This window comes from Staurois parvus, unplaced genomic scaffold, assembly GCF_062004578.1.
Source record: "Staurois parvus isolate SC_StPar_1 unplaced genomic scaffold, SC_StPar_1.0 ptg000081l, whole genome shotgun sequence".
Classification (NCBI taxonomy): domain Eukaryota; kingdom Metazoa; phylum Chordata; class Amphibia; order Anura; family Ranidae; genus Staurois; species Staurois parvus.
This window is the reverse complement of record NW_028317877.1, coordinates 1,858,612-1,879,135: the sequence shown is the minus strand read 5'-3', so window position 1 is coordinate 1,879,135 and position 20,524 is coordinate 1,858,612. Positions and strand designations below refer to the sequence as shown.

Genomic DNA, 20,524 nt, shown 5'->3' with positions numbered 1-20,524 from the left:
ACCTGCACAACGATCTGGAGTCATTTTGGACCATTCCTCTTCACAAAACTGTTTCAGTGTAGCAATATTCTTGGGATGTCTGGTGTGAATCGCTCTCTTAAGGTCATGCCACAGCATTTCAATCGGGTTGAGGTCAGGACTCTGACTGGGCCACTCCAGAAGGCGTATTCTGTGCTGTTGCAGCCATTGTTTTGTTGAATTACTTGTATGCTTTGGGTCATTGTCCTGTTGCATCACCCATCCTCTGTGGAGCTTCAGTTGGCGGACAGATGGTCGTACGTTTTCCTGCAAAATGTCTTGATAAACTCTGGAATTCATTTTCCCATCAATGACAACAATCCATCCAGGCCCTGAGGCAGCAAAGCAGCCCCAAACCATGATGCTCCCTCCGCCATGTTTTACAGTGGGGATGAGGTTTTGATGTTGGTGTGCTGTGCCTTTTTTTCTCCACACATAGTGTTGTGTGTTCTTCCCAAACAACTCAATCTTGGTTTCATCTGTCCACAGTATATTTTGCCAGTAGTGCTGTGGAACATCCAGGTGCTCTTTTGCAAACTTCAAACGTGCTGCAATATTCTTTTTGGACAGCAATGGCTTCCTTCGTGGTGTCCTCCCATGTACTCCATTCTTGTTTAATGTTTTCCTTATTGTAGATGTGTCAACAAAAATGTTAGCATGTGCCAGAGATTTCTGTAGGTCTTTAGCTGACACTCTGGGATTCTTCTTTACCTCATGCAGCATTCTGCGCTGTGCTCTTGCAGTCATTTTTACAGGACGACCATGACTAGGGGGAGTAGCAACAGTGCTAAACTGTCTCCATTTGTAGACAGTCTGTCTTACCGTGGACACATGAACACCAAGGCTTTTGGAGATACTTTTGTAACCCTTTCCAGCTTCATGCAAGTCAACAATTCTTGATCGTAGGTCTTCTGAGAGCTCTTTTCTGTGAGGCATGGTTCACATCAGACAGTGCTTCTTGAAACCAGTAAAACCAAAACAGGTGTGTGTTTTTTAAGGGCAGGACAGCTGTCAGCAACACATCCAATATCATCACACTGATTGGAGTCAAGGTTGGCTCACTCCTGGCTCCAATTAGCTCTGGGAGAAGTCATTAAGCTAGGGCCTCACATACTTTTTCCTCCCTGCACTGTGAATGTTTACATGTTATGTGCAATTAAACCATGGCAACATCTAATGTTTGTGTAGTATTATGTTCAGCAGACTGTGTTCTTCTATTGTTGTGACTTAGATGACGTTCAGAGCACATTTTATGCCCAATTCATGCAAAACTCCACGTACTCCCAAGGGGTTCACATACTTTTTCTTGCAACTGTATATATATATATATATGTATATACATACACACACTGTATATAAATACAATATATATAGAGGGGTTAGACAAAATAATTTAAACACTACATGATTTAGCTCAGACAAGCTCAGTTTTCATGGGTCTGAGATTGAGCTCTGCAGTCACTTTTTTAGCAGTTGTTTTCTTATTCTGGGTCACAATCCTAGGATTGTGACACAATACAGCTGTCACAATCCTAAGCAATGTCCTGGTGTCTCTTTCGTTTAGTTGACCATGTTGACTGTGCTTATGCTTAGTAGATTAGGTTTTTCCCAGAAACTGTACATGCCATCATAACCTAACCATTGATACTGTACCTCGCCACACTGCAAATAAATTGTCAACTTCAGTCACAGAGGTAGCAGCTAAGCAGGCACCAACAATTTGCCCTCCTTGAAGTTCTGTAAGCTCTGACATGACTCCGTATTGCACACGCAGTGAATGATGAAAGTGAGGCTTCCCACCTGCTAGCTAGGTGTCTCATCACACAGCAGAAGCGAAAGAATGTTGCATCATGCTTTCAATGCGAAACATGTTGTCACTTTCACACCTGCAAATCACGTAGTGTTTCCATTTTTTTGTCTAACCCCTATGTATTATTTACTATATTACCAAAAGTATTGGGAAACCCCTCCAAACATTGGATTTAGGTGTTTCAAACATCTCCATGGTCACAGGTGTATAAAATCAAGCACCTAGGCATGCAGACTGCTTCTACAAACATTTGCGAAAGAATGGGTTGCTATCAGTAGCTATAAGGGATTTCCGGCAAGAAGAATCGCGATCGGGAACGCGCATGCGCAAAGGAGATCCCGCACATGCACGCACCGGTGCACACGTAGATTGGCGCCAGACGGGCTATTTAAGGAGGGCCTCTGCTCAGGTTCAGTGCTGACTGGTCTTCAGCTCCCCCCGTGTCCTGCTTGTTCCTGTACGATTCCTTTGTTGCTGACCCGGCATGTTCCTGATCCGACTCCAATTACTCTCCTGCTCCTGGGTCCTGACTTCGGCTCTGCTCCTGACTTTGGCTTTTCCTTCTGATTCTGTACCGCGCTGCCCGACTGTTGATGACCCCGGCTATCCTATGACTCTGCTCCAGTCCTGTGTCCTGGCTACCTACCTTGCTCTGCTGCACATCGGGCAATCCACAGAACCTGCTCTGTCTATTATTACGGTGCCCAAATCAGAGGATACTCTGCCTACCAAGGTCATCATCTGCAAGAGCCGCAAGCAACAACCACTGGCGCTCTTGTCCCCCTGGTCCCTAGACTCCCTCTGTTCCAACCTCAGCGGGGTCAAGGCTAGTGACACAAGTAAGGCCGACCTCGTCAATTCAGTCTCCCATCAGGTACGTGACAGTAGCTCAGTGAATTCAAGTCTGGCACCTGTGCAATAAGTCCATCCCTGAAATTTCCTTGCTACTAAATATTCCAGAATCAACTGTTAGTGGTATTAAAACAAAGTGGAAGCAACTGGGAACAACAGATGCAGATGCAGCAGGAAAATCTTGTGAAGAAAGGAGAAAGGTGGAAAGCAATGCGGTATGAGGAGAAGCGTAGGCCTTTTTGCTGATAACTGGTTTTGTTGGGATGTTGCTCCCACTAAGTTCTGTGGTACAAAGTCATACTTATGCATATGGTATGCAAACAGCTACTACTTATACCATGCTGCAGACCAAAGCAGCGCTATCTGGATCTGGATATGCTAAAAAAAAAAAAGAAGTCCACACTAAAGAGCTCTGTGGACAGGCCCTGAGGATTGCAGTGGCCTGTACCTATGTGGCAGCACCGCCAAAAAAATTAGGATGTCTGCTACCCCTGGTACATGTTGAATAGATGTATATGGAAGATAAAAGAGTGTCTGCTTAGTGTTGACATATCTTGCCTTATTCTTAGTTGTTTTTCCTTTCCCTCAGAAGTTTTCTCCTCTCCAATTGGTGGCACCCACATACAGCTGTGCCATATCATTAGCCACCCCCCCCATCGCTGTAGCCCACTTGGCAATAAGCTTTGGCTACTAGAACACCACTGACTATTGCTGCTCCCTGTCTGCTATTCCCTCCCTCTAATATCCTAATATTATCGGTGTTATCATCAATATTAGAGATAAGGAATGCTTTTGTATGATCAAGATTGTTCTCCTGCAGCAACTGATGGATCCTGTGATAAAATAATTCAACCAACTCCTCATTGCCAGCTTGCATGGCTATGGTGGGATTAGCAAAATTGGTGGAAAAGTAAGAGGAGGGTACATTATCAGTAGTTTCATAAAAGGAGGAGAAAAGGGGAAGGCCTTGCCAGCCCTTCCACTACCTCTTTCACGTTAGTGGCTGTCAGATAGTGAGGGCAAAGGTGCCCTGCCTCTATATGGTTCAGTCCCACCACTGACTTGCCTTGGAGAACCTGCTCACCTCCTACTAGCTAATTACCTACTACCCAATACTTTACCGCACAAGTATGTGGTAATGTGTTTTAAACAAAGGATAGCTTGCCTGTGTCAGCAACAAAAAATAAGCCTGCAACACTAAACCCATATGTGTGTGTGTGTGTGCACTCGAGCGTCTGTATGTGTGAGTTTGCATGTGTAATACAAGAAAGAAAAAAATAGGCTTCAATAAAACAAAAACCTGCGAGAGAGCCCTAGCAGTTAGTTCTTGACACACAAAAAATGTAGTCTTAAAAGGACTGTTAAGTCTCTGAACTGTGAACGTTGTGGACTACACAACAATATGTAGCCCAACACACTGCAATCCAAAATTATTTAGAATGATGTAGCACCTTATACACAGACTGTCAGATTTCTTTCTGCTACTCTAAGACAGACTGAACCCTACCCTTTTATAGTGAGGGGCCAGCACAGAACAAGGCCCCAATTTTTGGTTGTTCTAGGCCAGCTGACCTAAGGTCAGGATTTGCATTACAGTTAGCTCGTTGCTGTGCTGATGAAATTGTGCATTCTTTCCATGGGTCTGAGAACCACAAACAGGCTGGGTTTGCTTCAAACCCAGGGGTGTACTGACCATTCGGAAACACTGGCACTGCCTGAGGGCCCGGGGTCAGTAAGGGGCCCCACGAGATGCCCTTGGTACCTTTTATAGGCTTTTTTGGGTGTGGTTTGAGTGTGGGCGAGCACACAGGTGCAGGGATATTCTTAGGTAATTAAAATTTTCATTATCAGGTAAGTGATATTTTGTTTGGAGAGTAGTGAAGGAATTTAGTTTGTGGTTGGTGTATATATATCTCGTATATATGTTATTCCGTTGGATTCCCATTTTGAAAGGTTTAAAAAAGGGATGAGAAGATGCAGGGTGGAGATAGGTGCATAGGTACTCTTCAATTCAGAATCTGGGTGTTTTGATGATATAAATTCAAACCAGGCTTGTAGGGTGGCCTTCATACAGGGGTGTTTGATTTGTAGGAGTGTTTTGGAATTTTGTGGTATGAACAATAATTTGTCAAGTGTATGTTTTAGGGGAGGAAGGTTTTCCATGTTGGACCATGTCTTGTCTTTAGTAGGGTGCCACCAAAAGAATAATTGATCTAGAAGTGTGGCATTGTAGTAGGATTCCTCCCTTAGAGGGCGAACGTATTAGTAAATTTGTCGAGTATCTAGGTTTTTTGGAGTCCCATGTGAATTTATTGAGGATCGTCTGGAGTTTGGAGAAAAAGGAATTGGGAACTGGGATCGGAAGAGTTCGGAAGATGTAGAGTATTTTCGGCAAAATACACATTTTCAATGTAGCAATTCTGCCCAGTGTTGAGAGGGTAGATGTACGTAAATGCTTGAGTTCTCACGGAATAGAGTTGAGTAATGGTTTGTGATTAGCATTATATAGTTGGTTTGTTGTATTGGTAAGTTTAATTCCCAAATAAGGGATATTATATTGTTCCCACGTAAAAGGGAATTGGTTACGGATTAAGTTCTGGATTCTAGGTGGGGTGTATAAGTTCAAAATGGAAGATTTTGGCTCGTTAAGTTTATAGTAAGAGATGTCTGAGTAATTGTGGAGATGAATGCGTATCGTACGGAGTGATTTGTAAGGGTTGGTAATCATGAGAATAATGTCATCGGCAAATAGACTAATTTTATGTTCTGTTCCAAGATGGGAGATACCTGTAAAGGAGGGGTCGTCTCTGAGTTTGGATGCTAAGGGTTCAATCAGTAATGTAAATATTATGGGTGATAATGGACATCCCTGTCTAGTGCCATTGGAGATTTGAAAGGTTTGTGAGAGAGTGCCGTCGGTTAAAACTTTGGCGGAAGGATTGGAGTATAGGGAGAATATTGCTGATAATAACCAATCTATAATCCCAAATTTCTGTAAGGTGAGTTTCATGAATAGCCAATTGATTCGGTCAAATGCTTTTTCGGCATCTAGGGACAAAAGTAGTGAGGGCTGTTTGGTAGATTCTAGGTTGTGTATCAGGGATATAATTATCCTAGTTGTGTCAGGTGCTTGTCGGCCAGGGATAAAGCCCACTTGATCTGGGTGGATTAGTGTAGGGAGGTATGGAAGTAACCTTTGTGCAATAAGTTTGGCGTATAGTTTTATGTCCGTATTTAATAGTGAAATGGGTCTGTAGTTTTGAACTAATTGGGGGTCTTTATTTGGTTTGGGTATTGTGGTGATGATGGATTGTAACATTTCAGTGGGGAAAGTACCTGTGGTGGCAGCATGGTTGAATAATGAAGATAGGTGTGGTGTGAGGTTGGGGGCGAATGTTTTGTAGAATTCATTTGTAAAGCCGTCATTTCCTGCAGATTTGTTAAGAGGTAATGTTGATATGCAGCGTTGTATCTCTGTGGGAGAAATTGGTAGTGATAAGGATGTAAGCTGAGATGGTGTAAGACGCGGAAGATTGGTAGTGTCTAAAAATTTTTGAATGTTTTCAGTTGTGGGTTGGCATGTGTCAAGGTCATTACTGAGATTGTACAATTGTCGGTAGTATGTCGCAAATGCATTCGATATATCCTGTGGGTTAGTGAGTAGCGTTTGTGTGGTTGGGTGATGGACATTTACAATCTTTGATCTAAGTCGTTTTTGTTTAACTATTTTTGATAGAAGTGAGGTTGCTTTATTACTTAGGGCGTAAAATAAGGATTTGGATCTCTGGAGGTTGAGATCGTATTTGTGTAGTAGAAGGATTCGTAATTTATTTCTATCTGAGGTCAAATTTGCAGCCGTGGAAGGGTTTGGGTTGGTTTTATTGGACACTTCATTAAGTTTGATGGAGGAAAGTAGTTGGTCAATTTGGTGGGATCTTTGTTTTTTGATACGGGAGTTAAGTTGTATGAGAATACCTCTCATGTAAACTTTATATGTGAGCCATAGTGTTGTTATGGATATGTCTGGAGAGGAATTGGTGTCAAAGAATAAGTTGTGAGCATCTAATAGATGTTTCTGGTGGTCTAAGTCCTTCAATAATATAGAATTTAATCTCCAAATGGGCGGTAGGGTTGCGCGTTGATTGTCGTCTATCGAAACGTTGATGGGAGCATGGTCTGACCAGGTGATCACGCCGATGCTATGTGTTGCAGTGTCCATTTGTCCGTCAGGAAAAAATCAATTCTGGAATAAGCAAGGTGTGTAGGAGAGTAATAGGTGAAGTCTCTTTCAGTTCCATGTTGGCATCTCCAGATGTCGTAAAGGTCGTGGTTGTGTAGAAATTGATTGAGGGATTGTTTAGGTGTTTTTCTGAGGAAGGATGAGTCCATTTGTGTATCGCCAATAATATTGAAGTCTCCTCCAATTAAAAGTCTGCCTTGTTTTAAGGATGTGATGGTTTTGTAAAGCTTATTATAGAACTTGATCTGATGTTTGTTGGGACCGTAAACGTTTACTAACGTATAAAGAATACCATTTAGTCGACAGATGAGGATATGATAGCGGCCTTGCGAGTCGGCAGTTTCGGAGACTAAGGTGAATTGGATGGAGTCTTTTATGGCGGTTATGGTGCCATTTTTTTGGGGGGGATTAGTAGCCAAGAAGATTTGCGAGAATCGGTTGAGGTGTAGTTTGGGAATTCTTTTTGTAGCAAAGTGAGATTCTTGTATAAAGATAATGTCAGCCTTAGATTTTCTCGTTTCCTTTTGGAGCATCGACCTTTTGAATGGCGAGTTCAGTCCACGCACATTGAGAGAGGTGATATTAATCATTTTGTATCTTTTGCGTGTTGAGTTGAGAGTTGCGTTGGAGTCTTGAGGGAATGAGAAGTTTCGTGGTTATTGGTGTAGAAGAGGATGTGTCGTTAGTTTGGTTGGAGCTTTTTAGGTTAAGTCTCGTATTTACGATGAGATCTTCACAAGAGTGCATCGGGGTCCGGTAATCAGTAGATCTATAGGAGATGACTATTGGTACTGAGAAGGAGGAAGAGGGAGGTGAAGGTGGTAGGGGGTAAAAACAATACTCGCAGATAATGCGAGTGATCTGAGTAGCTAAAGTTGCTACTACAGCTGTGGGGGGTTTAACTAGGCTTTGACCATAGTAAAGGTCATGCCAACTCGAACTGGAAAACATGAAAAGTTTCTCAAAACATGGCCGACCGCCAGTGAATAATGATGTGTTATAGTAACTAGAGGTGCGAGAATGGTGAGATGATTGAGGTTGGGTGCAGGTGGATTATTCATCTTCCAATTTTGGAGTGTAGTAGGAGTGGGTTGTTGTTCACCAGGGATGATATTCCAGGCTTTAAGGAGGTTGAGGCCTTCTTCAAGGTTTTTGACTGTAAAAATTCGACCTTGTTGTCTGATGGTTAATTTTGTAGGGAAACCCCATTGGTAGGCTATGCCGTGGTTTCTTAGAGCTTTAGTCATGTTTATCATTTTCTTGCGATTAAGTAGGGTAGTCTTCGATAGGTCTGCAAATAACCGGATGTTGGCGTGTGACGGTGGGAGTGTAGTTGTGTTCCTGGCTGCTAGCATAATTTTGTCTTTGATGTGATAGAAATGAATTCGAGCTAATACATCTCTAGGGATAGATGCTGAAAGGAACGCGGGTTTGGGCAATCAATGGGCTCGATCAATAGCCACTTCGAGGTCAGAAAGAGATGGAATGAGGAATTTCATGTATTGTTGAATGTAGGGAAGCAGTGTTTCATTGGTGACAGTTTCAGGGATGCCCCTAAATTTGATATTATTTCTTCTAGAACGATCTTCTAAATCAGCCAATTTCAAATTGATTTGATCGATTTCGGACGTGTGTTCAGTATGTGCGTCAATCAGATCATTGTGTGCTGTCACGATGTCACTCATTTTAGCTTCAATATGTTGTATTCTGAGCTCCTGGCGTTGGACCGTGTTATCTATTTGTAGTAATGATGATGATATGTCATTGTGCAGGGTCTGTCTTAATGATAGAAGCATATTTTTCATTGATATTTTCGTTAATGGCTGTTCTGCTGCTGGAAAAGCCTCTATTGCTGGGAGATCAGTATTAATTAGAGGCAGTGGGTGAATAGTGGCCTGAGATTTTGGACTCTGGTGATCTAGGTCTAATCTGGGTCTTGATTTGGCCGGGCTACTTGTAGTTGGGGACATAGGGGGAGACAACTCACCAGGGTCCCCTGGGTATAATGAGTGCTGCAGCCTGGGATCTGTCATCTGGCTCCGTGTTTCATTGTCCTGTCTGCAATCCCCTGTATGCCCGCCTCCGGCGCCATCTTGGCTTCCTGCCGTTATGACAGGAAAGAATTGGGACAGTTTTCCAGGCTGCCCCGGGGTTTTCCTCCGTCGTGGCATGCCTGTAGAGGTGCGGGCACTCCTTATGTAAGGTATGGTGTGCCCGGAATTCCCTGGTGTCTGAGTGAGCCGCTCGTTTCACTGGCGGCTGGACGGAGAGCACCGCTCTTAGCGTCCATACGAGTGCCGGCCGCGCATGCGCCCCTACATGTGTAATATAAACACAAAGAATATACTATGTGTGTGAGAAACAATACTATTCAGTACTATCCAAAAAAAAGAAATTCTAAGAAGACATTACCAATGACCTTCTGAATACATGTTGCATAGACGTATATGGAACATAAAAGCAGATAATTACATCCAGCCATTAGAACAAATTTACTTTTGCTGGTTGTCTGCTTAGTGTTGAAAGTAATATTTTTTTTACTGTAAAACCCCTTCTAGGGACGTGTATTATATCTGCACTGTCATAAGAAATCAAGGGTATTTGGCACTTATGCCTATGCACAATGTACCCATTATTAAAGCATCACATATTTTTGTGCTTTCACTGCACATTTCTAAGCGAGTTGCTACAACAAATTGTGGAGCAATTTGTCAATTAATTTTTCAGGGATCAAACAAAAGCTGCAACACATCAACAAGTGCTAAAGATCCATAAGAGATGAAAGCACCACATTGAACACAAGCCAAGAGACTACTCATCACTAAGCATTTTGAGGTGTGGTAGCTATAAGCCATCCTTCATAAGATTACATCACACAATTTCTTGGCTGTCAAAGTAATACAGAAAAGCACAATGAAAGACAGAGTCTATATCATAACAGAAACAGACAATAATGGCTGTAACCCATGTCATGGCAATTACTTGAGTTTAATGTGAAAATCATGTCTTTACGTTTATTAATGTCTGTGATTTTGTTTATGTGCCTTCCAAGGGGGACAGGCTAGACAGGTAATAGCACAAGCATTGTCTTCTATTTTAAAAATGAGCTCTGGGCAAAAAAAAGTTTTATATAAATATATTCCTCAATAACCACAAATGGTATAAATTGACTCTGTGTGCACCAAATGCCTTTTCCAACCCAGTTATTATCATATAAATGTAGAAGTGACATCTTAATTGTGCCACCTATAACCTAGGCAGAGAGCAAAGATGTAGGAAGAACCCAGGAGGCCCACTTACTACAGGCTGTCTCTAGAAAACTACAGGAAGGGGGCAGATATGAGGACATTCATCCATGCACAGAGTTGCAGCAGCAGTGATGGCATCTCAAGATGAATATAAGAATACATAACCCTCTTGTAATAAGACAATATTTGCTTTTCCCATTTTCTTTGTTAACCTGTTTGAGTTACTTTAACTAGCTTCAAAGTTGGTTATTTGAGCTTCTTCTGAGTAAAGTTTTACTACTCAGTGGGTTATCTGGGCTGTTTTGAACTATTTTCAGTTGCCTTGACATTTACTTTGATATGTATGGAGATGAAAAGCAATTCAGTCCCTACCAAGCACCTGTTTATAAAATCACTTGGTAATAAAGCAGATTTTTTTTCAATATAACTTTATTATATATAACAGTTATTTTGTATGGTCCTAACTGTGTAGTAGGAACTTGGTCCTTTCATTTTAACTGTACTGGCCTTTTTTGAACATGTAGGAGATATTAAAGGACCGTTTATACGTATGTTCAAACAAATTCCACCATAATATACACAGGAAACAAGGATGAAAAAGGTTCTCCTGTTGTATTCATAATTTTCATCTCGGCTCCTATTTTATATACCTGGTATAACAGCCTTTACTGAAAGGGCTACTACTACTGACTCCCAAAATCAGTAATTATCTTTCTAAGTATATACCATACATACTTACAATTTCTGTAGATCACAATGCTGTTTATTTTATTAATACTTTATGATATTAATATAGTACCAGCACAATACACAGCTTTTTGTGAAGCTATTTATTGCCCAAAAGCTTACAATCTAATATCCCCAGTAGTCATACAAATATACATGCATACAGAGTGTAGGGCTATTTTGGTTAGAAGTCAGTAAGCCCATCATGTTTTTAAATGCACGAGGAAACCAGACCAACCAGAGAAAAACCAAGCAGCCATAGGATATACAGTTGTGTTCAAAATAATAGCAGTCAGACATCACTAACCTGATCAATCACTGTTTTTGGTAGAAATGATATTTCTACATGGCAAATAATTTACTAGCAGGTGTAGTAGAGTAATAGAAATCCAACAGACCCAACAGTCATGACATGCATGCTGCTGATTCTGTGTAACTGAATCACTAATTGACAGGGGCATGTTCAAAATAATAGCAGTGTGGAGTTCTATTAGTGAGGTCATTCATTCTTTGAAAAACAGGTGGCAATTATTGCCCTTATTTAAGGAAGGAAGGCAGCAAATGTTGTACATGCTGGTTACAGTGCATTTCTCTCTGAAATTCTGAGGAAAATGGGTCGTTCCAGACATTGTTCAGAAGAACAGCATACCTTGATTAAAAAGTTGATTGAGAGGGGAAAACATATCAAGAAGTGCAGAAAATGATAAGCTGCTCAGCTAAAATGATTGCAAATGCTTTAAAATGGCAACCAAAACCTAAAAGATGTGGAAGAAAGCGAAAAACTACCATTCGAATGGATAGAAGAATAGCCAAAATGGCAAGGACTCAGCCAACAATCAGCTCCAGGAAGATCAAAGAAGCCTGACTATGGCGGCTGAGGAGAGCTCGAGGTAGGAGCTCTCGGATTAGCTCCTCTGTCCGATCCCCCTTAGGCCCCCAAGCCCCGATGGAAATGTGAAAACCAGTAGGGTGAGACCTACCTCTGCCTAGTGGGCACCCTGGGAAGAGTGGCAGTCCGTGAGAGGGGAGACGCTGGAGCCGGAGATTAGCTGGTGTGCAGCCCTGCAGTGACGGCGTGTCTGGGTGCTGGGAGGTGAGGGGGTGCGGCTCGAGTGCGTGGCTGGCCGCTATGCATCTCTGGGAGCCGAGGAAGCCGGCCGGCATCTGACAGGAGGAGGGAGAGACGCTGAACTCTGTGTCGGCCAGCTGCCCCAGAGCCCTGAAGTGCTGTGGTGAGGTGAGAGACAGTGTGGTTGACAGAGAGAGCAGAGGAAACAACAGCCCTCTGCTCTACAAACCCCTCCACCACAACTCCCAGAGTTCAGCGTTCCACAGCCCCCTCCACCATAACTCCCAGTGGGTTCACAGCCTCCTGCACTACAACTCCCAGCGTTCTACAGCCCCCTGCATCACAACTCCTAGCGTGCCACAGCCCCCTGCACTACAACTCCCAGCGCTCCACAGCCCCCTTGTACTACAGCTCCCAGAGCTATACAGCCTCCTCCATCATTACAACTCCCAGCGTTAATCAGAAGAGCATGGAGAAAAGTCCTGGAGGGTCCCCCTGAGAGGAAGAGAGCGGACCTGCTGAAGGAACTGGAGGAAGGAGCCTGGAGCCGTCTCACGAGAAGCGTTGGAGGGGTGAGTGAGTTTGGCGGTGGCCCCAAACACAAAAACTGTATAGAGTTGGAGGAAAGCAGGGAGAGAAAGAAAAGGGGGGGACCCCCAGAGAATAAGAATAAAAAATAAGGAGATAAACGCAAGTCGCAAGCAAAGGCATACAGAAGGGTGGGAAGACAAAGCTGGGAATTCTATTTCTACACCTTATTAATTTCTTTGTTTTGCAAAGTATAAGTCTATAAGAGAAATAAAGGTTACAGAAGAAATGAAAAATAAAAGAGCAAAGGGACACAAACGGGGACAATGAAAAAGTACACATCTCAGGGAAATGTGACCCCAGAAAGGCCCCAGAGCAGAAAAGACAAAGGAGAGTCTGATTTAAGTATGCAAAATAGTCCTAAACAGTCAATGGAATTGGATATCAGTAATCAACAAATATCAGAGACAGAAACAGAACTACAAATCCCAAATAAAAGAGAGATGACAGAAATGTTCAAAGACCTGGAGAGAATAATAAAGCAAGAAATGGTAAAAATTCGGAATGATCTGGGGCAGTTGTTGTTAAGAGTGGAAGAAGCGGAGCAGAGAGTTGGAAACCAGACCCAGATTATTTCCGAATTAGAGAAGAAGATAATTAATATGGAAAAAGCTCAGGAAAAATTGCAGTACAAGGTGGAAATTCAATAAAATAGAGAAAGAAGGAGAAATATAAGGATAAGAGGGGTACCGGAAAGTTTAAAAGGAGAAATACTAGAAGAGATGGTTTGCAAAATACTGAACTTTATAATGGGAAACTCTGAAATCAAAAGGACTAATATAGAAGGAATCTCTAGAGACGGGAAACTCCAGGGGAATCATGAGAAAGACAGGCCGAGAGACATACTTGTAAAATTCTATGAATTACAACAAAGGGAAAAAATCTGGAGGAACACTAAGCGAAAACCAGTAATAAAGTATGGAGGAATGGATATTCAAATATACGCGGACTTGGCATCAGAGACTCTCCGGAGGAGGAGAGCTCTGAGGCCGTTGCTGGAGCAGATGAAAAAACAGAAGGTGCAATATAGATGGGGAGTTCCAGAGTGTTTAATAGGATGGAAAAATGGAACAACAGCCCATTTGAGGTTCCCAGAGGACTTGAGAAATTTTTGCGATAGACTTGAAATGCAGAAAATTGAAATAAAGGGTTGGGAAGAAGAATTTGGGGAAGATAGAGCAGAAAGAGGGGAGGGGTGGAGACGGATGGGGGGAGGGGGAGGGGCAGGGAGGGAGAGTGAAGGGGAGAGAAGTGTGTTTTTTTTTTTTTTTTTCTTTCTTTTCTTTCTCTCTCCTTGCTCCCATTTCATCGCCTCTCTTTTTTTTCCCCTTGTCCCTCCAGCTTGACTCCTTTTTCCTCCTATAGAAAGATGAGTAGAGAGGGGGTCAAGGGGGGGACCTGGATGGAGAGGAGGCTGTCCATGGGAAGAGGGAAGCCCTAAGGTTTAAGTCAAAGGTGGATGCTACCTCCACAAATGACGGTTAGGCAAAGTAAAGGCCTAAAAAGAGGGGGGAGGGAGGGGGGGGAGAGGAAAGGGATTGGGGGGTGTATTGGGCGAGGGGGGGAGGGAGAGGGAGAGAGAAAAGGGTAGAGGGATAAAAACGCCCTATAGGAATAAGAAAGAGGAAGGGAAGGAGGAAGAGGGAGACGGTAGGAAAAGAGTAAGATGGAAGAAATCCAATATATAACCTACAATGTAAGAGGGTTAAGCTGCCCAGGAAAGAGATTCAGGTTATTTAAAGAACTTCAACATAGAAAATCCTCAGTGGTATTCTTGCAGGAAACACATCTAGAGATAGAGTCGAAGGTTAGACTGAAGACTAGACATTTTCCAACATGGTTCTATGCGGATTCACCAACTAAAAGAGCAAAAGGAGTTGCTATAGGCTTCGCAAAGAATATAAGGTTCGAGGTGGAGGAGAGATTAACGGATCCGGAGGGGAGGTTTCTATTTTTGAGAGGTAAACTACAGGGAATTGAGTGTACAATAGCAAATATATACAGTCCAAATAAGAGACCAGAGAGGTTTGTGAGAGAAGTGCTGAAGAGATTGATGGATTTTAAAAGTGGGTGTATGATAGTAGCGGGAGACTTTAACATCTGTATGGACCCACGGATAGATACCACTTCCTCTGTGAGGAGGGAGGAAAGTAAATCCTTGAGAATGTTAAAGAAATTGATGCATGAGTGTCAGTTGGTGGACATCTGGAGAATTAGGAATATGAAGGAGAGAGATTATACTTTCTTTTCGCACGTTCATGAGACTTATTCTAGACTAGATTACATATTAGTAGAACATCGAGTGATAGAGTGGGTGGTAGAAGTAAAAATTGAAGGAAGCACCCTGTCGGATCATGCCCCAGTTGATATGAAGTTAAGATGGGGTAGAGAAGGGAGAGAAGGTTATGTATGGCGGTTGAATGAGGCACTTCTCATGGAGGAAGAGATTGGTCAAAGAATTGAGAGAGAAATTTAATGGTTTTTTGACGAGAATGAAACAGAGGATGTGTCGGTTGCAACGGTGTGGGAAGCACATAAAGTTTACATCAGAGGTCTACTTATTGCAATGGGGGCAAAAAAGAAAAAAGAAAGGAGAGAAAAGACTAATAGATTATTAAATGAAATATATGATCTTGAACAGGTGCATAAAAGGGAAAGGACTAAGGAGATAATGCAGAGGTTAATAAAGAAGAAAGAAGAATTAGAGAAGGTAATGGAGGAGGAAAAAAAGAAGAGTCTTTAATAAAATAACAAGTGAAAGGTACAGATGGGGAGATAGGCCCGGAAAGTATTTAATGAGAACTTTAAGAAAGAAGAAAAAAAGAAATTATATTGAGAAAATAAGAAACCCCAAGGGGGAATTTGTACACTCAACCAAGGATATTGCTAGAATATTTAAAGAGTATTATAATGAGTTGTATAATATCATACCTCAGGATACGTTTAGGAAAACGGAAACAGTAAATAGAGAGAAAAGAAAGACATACCTAGAGGAGGCAGGCCTACCGAAACTAAGAGAAACACAACTGAACTCTCTAGAGGCAGAAATAACCCCAGAGGAAATAAAATTAGCATTAGAAAGTATGGCGGGAGGGAAAAGCCCAGGTCCAGATGGATATACGGCCAAATACTATAAAAAATATAAAGAGCTTTTAATTCCCAAAATGAAGATTTATATGAACGCCTTGGGGAACGGGATGAAGATAAGGGGAGAGTCTTTACAGGCGAATATAGTATTGATACAGAAAGAAGATAAAGATCCCTCACAATGTGCGAGTTATCGTCCCATAGCGCTGCTGAATGTAGACACTAAAATATATGCAAAGGTTCTGGCAAATAGACTGAAAGAGCTGATGCCGGAGTGGGTACATGGAGACCAGGTGGGGTTTGTCTCGGGAAGAGAGGGTAGAGATAATGCTCTGAGATCACTGTTGCTTATACAGGAGGGCAAAAAAGGGAAAACCCCAATGATACTGATGTCGATAGATGCTGAGAAGGCATTCGACAGAGTGAGTTGGGGTTTTATGATGGACACTCTGGAAGCGTTGGGAGTGGGAGATAGAATGAGAGGGTGGATCGGAGAGTTGTACAGAGGGCCTACCGCTACCATAATGGTAAATGGAGGAAGATCAGAGTACTTTAAGATGTCAAATGGTACAAGACAGGGATGCCCACTGTCTCCACTGCTATACGTGTTGTCACTGGAGCCCTTACTGTCCATGATTAGAAAGAACATAGACATAAAAGGAATAAAGATAGGTGATAGAGAACACAAGGTAGTGGCCTATGCGGACGACCTGATGTTTTATGTTGGAAACCCTAGAACATCACTTCCAAATTTAATGAAAGCATTGAGGGAGTACGGAGACCTGTCGAACCTGAAAATTAACCCGACAAAGACCGAAAACTTAAATATAAATCTCAAAAATAGTGAAAAAGAAAGACTACAAGAGGAATTCCCTTTCCTTTGGAGAGACAAAGAATTAAAATATCTAGGAATAAAACTATCAACCTCAAATAAAAACCTTTATAAAGCCAATTATATAATGTTATTAAATGAAATTAAGGAGGAGTTGAGGAGAGCAGGAAATGGAAACCCATCGTGGATAGGTCGTATAAACGTGATAAAGATGGTAATTGTCCCCAAAGTATTATATAAATTTCAAATGATCCCAATTAAACTCCCAGAGGCATATTTTAAAGAACTGAGGAAAATGATAATAAAATGTATATGAAGGAATAAAAAGCCTAGAATAGGGTATGAAACGTTGACTAGAAGTAAAGAAAGAGGAGGACTGGGGGTACCAAAAAAAAAAAAGCTCCAGGAAGATCAAAGAAGGTGTAAAGTTACCTGTGAGTACTGTTACAATTAGAAGACGCCTATGTGAAGCCAAGCTAACTGCAAGAAGCCCCCGCAAAGTCCCACTGTTGAAAAAAAGACATGTGCTGAAGAGGTTACAATTTGCCAAAGAGCACATTGACTGGCCTAAAGAGAAATGGCGCAACATTTTGTGGACTGATGAAAGTAAGATTGTTCTTTTTGGGTCTAGTGGCCGGAGACAGTATGTCAGACGACCCACAAACACTGACTTCAAGCCACATTACACTGTGAAGACAGTGAAGCATGGTTGCGCAACCATCATGATATGGGGATGTTTCTCATACTACGGTGTTGGGCCTATTTATCACATACCAGGGATCATGGATCAGTTTGAATACATCAGAATACTTGAAGAGGTCATGCTGCCTTATGCTAAAGAGGAAATGCCCTTGAAATGGGTGTTCCAACAACGACCCAAAACACACCAGTAAACGTGCAACATCTTGGTTCCAGACCAACAAAATTGACATTATGGAGTGGCCAGCCCAATCCCCGGATCTTAATCCAATAGAAAACTTGTGGGGTGACATCAAAAATGCAGTTTCTGAGGCAAAACCAAGAAATAGAGAAGAACTGTGGAATGTAGTCCAATCATCTTGGGCTGGAATACCTGTTCACAGGTGCCAGAAGTTGGTTGACTCCATGCAACACAGAGGTACAGCAGTTCTCAGAAACAGTCGTTATACAACTAAATATTAATTAAGTGATTCAAAGGAAAGCAAAATCTTCAAACATTTTTCAGTTTATATAGTGAATGTTTAAGTTTGTAAAGAAGAATACAAACACTGCTATTTTTTTGAACAGTCTAATATTCACTTTTTTTCAATTTTTTTAGAGGAGCAACACAAATTTGATATATTTTTCTTCATGTTTGATTTGGAATAGAAAGTGTAGTGTTCCCAATGCATTTGCGTGTATGGAAATAAAAGCTATTAGAAGGATTTTGAGCTTTATTCACTTTTTTCAACATACTGCTATTATTTTGAACACAACTGTACATTCTCCACTCATTTAAAAACCCTTTAAAACCTTTTATTTACAAGCATTTTATTATACAAGCATAGTGGGTACAGCATTCTAAGCTTCGTTGTATGGCTGATTCTGGCCCTGGCCTTGTTGTCAACAGTCCTGTCTACTACAGCTGTCTACTGCTCTCCACATTTTGTAGCAAAGTTAATTGGAAAACATTGTACCTATACCCATGGCAAACCAGTTTTACTTTGGAGATCTATAGCTTATTCAAAAATATTTAGAAAAACATAAATAAAATTAGACAAGTCAAAGCAAGATACACATTTCATAATCATTTCATTATTTTAAACAATGGATTGTATGTCCAATCCCATAGTTCTAGCTACTCTTTAAAAAAAATTGCATACACGAGTGGAATTTGCAAGGACATTACAAAAGAACTAATTAGACATTGCCATAAACATGTTCCGCCAAAGTATCTTAATTGCATTGTAAATGTCAGCATATAAAGACTGTTACAACATTCTGGAAAATAAGTTGGATTGCTCATGCTGTATTTTGTCTTACTGATCTTGGAGCTGTGTTACAGTCCAATGAGCCTCAGATATTTTTATTTCTATTATTTAGCAATGTAAGTTGTAGACATTTGAGAAATTAGGGAATAAGTATTGTAGTAAGATAATAGGCAATAAAACAAAGAAACTTCAGGTGTAGAGAAACCCTAAACTTTTATTAGTTATTTCAGCTGCTGATGTCAGGACTTGAAAGCATGAAGGACCTAAGCTATGAGGAAAGATTAGCTGACCAGAATTATTCTCTCAGCTGGGTCACTTCAATCTATTGGAATAGTTTGCAGAAACATAATTAACTTCCTTGATGTGAGCCCGAGAAGTGCAGGTTTGATGTAACCATTTTGAAAAGACTGTTTACTGGTTAGGTTGGGTTCTTCATGCTGATTAAACCATAGTGGCTTGTACTGATGTAACTGTTACTTGCACTGCTGATTATTTTCAGCACTTACAAATATAGTAGATGGAATCTACAGTCAGTTACCGTCCCTATAGTAGGGATGGACTGCACCTAAATGGGGAGAGTGCAGCTCTGTTGGGGGAGAGGATGGCCAAATTGTTGGAGGGGCGCTTAAACTAGGTGGCGCAGAGAGGGTTCAGATGAAGTGATAGCCAACAGTGAGCAAAGGTCAGAGGATGCTATAACCATAATACCTAAACCCTTGGAAAGTGGGCTGGTAAAACAAAGGTGTTGTTATTTTTGATACTATGCATTAGATCTATTTTTTGCTACCTAAAAGGCCTGGGGAAAATATAATCAATTTTGTGTAGTTAATATGGACAAGCAGCACTTTCGCTATATTCTCTGTTCTTTCCTTTTTTCTAATTTGATTCTATAGATGTGTTTAAACTTGCAATTTAGAAGCAGAAGTTTTGGAGTTGAAATTATACACTTTATTAGCAAGCTTAAGTTATTAAAAATGCAATAACTTTTCTCTGCATTTATCAAAGGACACAGTAAAGGTCTTGAACCTTGACTGTTGGGTTACAGTACCACCTGCAAAAGTAGGATGCTAGGTGCACAAAAGGAAGGCACAGATTACACTAGTTACATTAAATTACATTAGTTACATTAGTTACACAGATATTTAGATCATGGCTGCTGGAACATGTTAAAGCACTGCCTACTGATGGGTGGGAAAAAAAACAACAACACTTTCCCTTAGGCAAGGATAATTATACCACAGACTGTAGCATTTTGTGACCAAAAGAAGCATCCATGGATGCAGTAATACCATCCTCAGAAAATTCTGTGAAGGTAAACAATAGTCTGCCTAATATATGGTAGATAGTAGCTAAGGAGGCTGACTGATGCTTACGCGAACCCTCCATGAGCATAAAAAGAGAATATTTCTTATGAACTGCAGCCAGCAAAAAAAGAAGACTTTGGATGAAGAACCACATTTTACTAATGTAAAGCCAAAAATGGGGTTAGCATGGCACAGCTGCCATTTCTGAAACCCTTCAAGCCAATGTGATGGCCACTAAGAGGGTAATTATTTTTGCAAGAGTCTGTAATGGATGTCCACTATCATAGGAAAATTGTCAAAACTTACAATACTGAACATGAAAACAGATGGACCTGAAGAGAATGTATGATGGTACATCTTCCGGGAAGTAGTTTTATTTAATTATATGTGTATATAATGGACTACAAGGCCACTCTGGAGGCATGAGGATGACTGGAATCCCTTTGGCCTCTACCCAATGCAGAAGCTGAGGAAAAGGCTTTAGGGAATCCGTTACATACAGCTAAGGCTCCCTTATCCCAAACACAAATCTGTTCACTTTCTAGTTGAGATGAGACATCAGCAGATCTGTGTCTAGTGTCGCCCCACCTTTGGCAAATCTGAAAAAATACCTCCAGATTAAGAGACCACTCACCTTGATCCAGACCTTGTCAATTTAGGTAGTTTGTCTAAGCTGTCTACTCCCAGAATGTAGACTGCAGATGGAGTTTGGAGACACAGGCTTATTAAAGACTTATTAAAGTAGAACTACAGTATGAGCAAAACTTTTTTTTCTATTTTGGATAGAGTATGGCAGGGTTA

At 41.3% G+C, this 20,524-nt stretch overlaps 1 protein-coding gene across 1 annotated transcript in view; it reads right to left on the bottom strand.

Moving 5' to 3' along the window:
• Positions 1 to 20,524, bottom strand: part of WDR27 (WD repeat domain 27) — a 425,210-nt gene that overhangs the window by 61,197 nt on the left and 343,489 nt on the right. The gene's annotated exons all lie outside the window — the stretch shown is intronic.